Raw genomic sequence first — 3,845 nt, 5'->3', positions numbered from 1 at the left:
TAACTTACAGATAATGCCAGTGCAAACCAAGCTTCTCTGGCTATTAGATAATTCACTTAAATATTCTGAATACTAAAAATTAAAGCACAAATTAATGTGATTTTTCCCTAGACTGCACCAGGATAGGATACTCTCCTAGCCTTCAGGTCTGGGCTCACTTTCCTCCTCTTGACTTGGTTCTGTGGTTACAGTTTTATCTGCCAGTGAGGGTCAAGGAGGCATCTCCAGGCAGCCAGGCACTGGGGTCTGCTTTGAACCAGATCTCTTACCAACAGCTATTGTTGTTCACATGTTGAATGTGACCCAACCTGACCATAGGGGGATGCTGCAGGCTTCTTCTTCCTGCTGGAGTGTCCCCTGGATCCAGTCAATGTTACATTCTTTTCTTTCTTGCTATGTCACTTTTCTCCTAAGAGTTACTATGCTTTGTTCTAGAATATTATTTTAAGATGTGTTACATTTGTTTGTGCTGTGGAATAATGATGCAGAGATGTGTTGCATTCCCTTATGTTATTGAACTCTGTGAAGCTGTGTTACTGTGTCTGTCCAAAACACCTGATTGGTCTAATAAAGAGCTGAAGGCCAATGGAAAGGCAGGAGACAGGGTAGAGGGGCTGGCAGGCAGAGAGAATAAATAAAGGAGAAAAAGAGAGAAAAGAGATCAAGGAACAAGAAAAGGAGAAGAGGAGGACACTAGGGGCCAGCCATGGAGTAAGAGTGAAAATAGATACACAGAAGTAAGGAAAGAAAAAAGCCAAGAGGCAAAAGGTAGATGGGAAAAATTTAAGTTAAGGAAAGTTGACTAGAAATAATCCAAGTTAAGGCTGGGCATTTATAAGTAAGAATAAGCCTCAGTGTGTTTATTTGGGAGCTGGGTGCTGGGCCCCTCCCCAAAGAGCAAAGAGTAATAAAACAACCAGCAATGTTTTCTAGTTTTCTTTTGACAACTTTATAAAACTTTGTGTGTGTGTGTGTGTGTGTGTGTGAATGCACATATTTGTGGTGTGCATGCAATGAGATCCACTTTGCACCCAGCAGTAGCATCTCTTCAAATACTGGAGGGCTTGCTAATATGCTGGAGGTTACCACCTTGAAAGGGATGCTCCACAGTATTCATGGCCATGCCTTGTACTCATGTCTAGCAGTTCCTGTTTGCCTTGAACTTGTGGAACACACAACCAGACTTTAAGTTAGGCTTGTCAATTCTGCACCCACTAGCCACTACACCAACAACAGCTCTGTTAGTTGAGAAAATGATCTTGGGTCTTGAAGGCAGCTTCGCTCGGGTCTTCTGGGTTTCTGGGGTTGTGGGAGATAACAGAGAGATAGTTTCTGAAGGCTTGTGCAAGCTTGCCACACTTCCCTGGTTTCTCCTCCAGATAACACATCATTGTACACTCAGGCATGATACCCATGGGCAAAACATTACTGATAGTGAGTGGGTGTCTTTGCTGCAGTACACAAATTGCCTGATGTGGATTCCCTCTGTAATCATGAACAGCTCCATCTGCTCCTTAAGTAGATGGGGATCATGAAAGACTACCTCTCAAGGGAGCCCTGGGGCCAGGGTCATGATGACCAGAGTCTATCTGGAGTTTTCCTGGTTCTGTTCTGCTCCTGCGTCCCTGCAGCCAGCTGCTTGTACCCAAGTAAACACACAGAGACTTATATTACTTATAAACTGTATGGCAGTGTGACTCAGGCTTCTTGCCATCTAGTTCTTATATCTTAAATAAACCCATTTCTATAAATCTATACCTTGCCACGTGTTTCATGGCTTACCAGTACTTTATATCCTGCTCCTTATAGTGGTGGCTGACAGCGTCTCCTGACTCAGCCTTCTACTTCCCAGAATTCCCCTCTCTCTTTATCCAGCCTGCACTATACCTTTTGCCTAGCTACTGGCCAATCAACATCTTATTTATCAATCAATCAGAGCAACACATTCATAGCATCCCCAGCACCAGGGTAAGCATCATATCTTTTACCATGCACTTAATATAGCCATGCTGCTCAGTGAAATCCACAGCAGGCAAATAAGTGCCCTTAGCGTGTTTCATGTTCTTGTATGCAGGATACAGAACCCAGATGTCCTGCCTCTGACCTCAGATCACGTGGCTCATGGTGAGGGGTCTGCTGGCAAGTTTGGCTGAAAGACTCCACCTTAACTTATGAGAATAGGTCTCTCACTGAACTGGACCTAATGGATAAAGCTAGTTTGGTTGGCCATTGAATTCTAGAAATCCACCTCTCTCCAACTCCCCCAAATGCTGGGTTGGCAGACTCTCACCACTGTGCCTGGTTTCATGTGAGTGTCTGAGATCCTCATGTGCACATGACAGAAACTTTACCAACTGAGAGGTCTCCCAGCTCCATGATGCAACTTTTTATCCCTTACACTCATCAGTCTGGGCTTTTAGGCTTAACTCCTAAACCTGATATTATTGAATCTCTCCTATATTTGCTTGTTGCCAAGATAATATGAGTTATAGAAAAAGGAAGTCCCTCGCCTTTTGTGTGTGAATTGGGATGATGGAACACACACAATCCTTCCCCACTCAATGATGGCTGCCTTTTCCTGGGTATCTTCTATAAAAACACCCAGGCCTGGCATTTTATTCATGGGATCTCTAACTATCCCTCAACCCCACCAATGGGCACTCACACAATCTGAGTGTGCCCACTTGCTGGTCACTTAGCTTGTGTATGGTCAGGTCAGGGTTGGGGTTTTGCATCTAGCTGAGTCTGCTGTTGGACCCTGCTGTATGGACCGTCCTCTGCATCTTACCTCCAATCAAAGGCTCCACAGTCAGAGCCCTGGGCCTTCTAGTACATGCTTCCTTTCTGTTCCATATGCCACCCAGTCTAGGGTCCCTGGCTTTCATGGCCATCTTCCTGTTAATACTGTCCTTACTCTGTCTATTGTATTCTAGAATATTCTCTAAAATCCTTCCAGGACACTTCCCTAATTGTAAGAAAACCCCTATAACTGCAGACAGTTCAGAAGCCAGCTCTGCCCAAGTCAGAGAATCTATCAAGCAAACATTGCTCTCCATATGAGCCATGTGCCATCTGATGCCATCTCCACCATGCATTCTTTCTTGGAGAGCCTGACCTTTCTCTTTCCCCCTACCCAATTCCCTCATAACTGGCCCAGGTCACTTCCCCTCCACAGGAGCCAGCAACACCAATAGCCTGCTACCCAACTTCCTGCCTATGTAAGTTTTCTGGGGCTACTTTAGCATTGTCAAGCCCTTTAAAGTCTTGCCTGATTCCCAGGAACACATGTCACAACTTAGCAACTAATTACAACTTGTGGGAGGAGCAAATAAATTCATAGAGATGCAGAAACTCCAGCAATGAACACAAATGCAGATCATGGGACCAGGTCTCAGGAGAAACAGGGGAAGTTTGCAGAAGACAGACTGTGGCCACTGAAAATGGAAGCAGTAGGATCCTCACCAGTCTCCTTCCTAAATGAAAACCCATGGACACATTTAACTTCAAGTGCAAATGGGACTTCTCAGATGAAATTGTAGGTGGTCATGATGGCATTGTGCTTGACCATCTAGGTGGGACCATGCTTGTAATCATAAATCTAGAAGGAGGAGGCAGGGAGTCCTAAAGACACAGCAGTAGGAGATGTTTTCATGGAAGCAAAAGCCTGCAGAGATGAGAAAGGACACATTAGCTAAAACACATGATGTCCATGACATTGAACACATAAGAATGAGTCCATGACCATGAGCTCATGCTGGAGCCAGTCCTCAGTTTTAGTTTCTGGGCACTGGCTTCAGATTTACAGCTTTAAACCCTAGAAGCAAGGGAATTGTTGAGTCTGGGGT

General features: G+C 44.7%; 1 pseudogene; it reads right to left on the bottom strand.

Annotated features, from left to right (window-relative positions):
* Window positions 1-1,138: 1,138 nt before the first annotated feature.
* LOC118581945 lies at window positions 1,139-2,060 on the bottom strand (annotated as a pseudogene).
* Window positions 2,061-3,845: the final 1,785 nt, after the last annotated feature.

This window comes from Onychomys torridus, chromosome 4 (genome assembly GCF_903995425.1).
Source record: "Onychomys torridus chromosome 4, mOncTor1.1, whole genome shotgun sequence".
In the NCBI taxonomy this organism is placed as follows: domain Eukaryota; kingdom Metazoa; phylum Chordata; class Mammalia; order Rodentia; family Cricetidae; genus Onychomys; species Onychomys torridus.
Note: the sequence above shows the minus strand (reverse complement) of the source record. Positions and strands in the feature narration are given on the sequence as shown.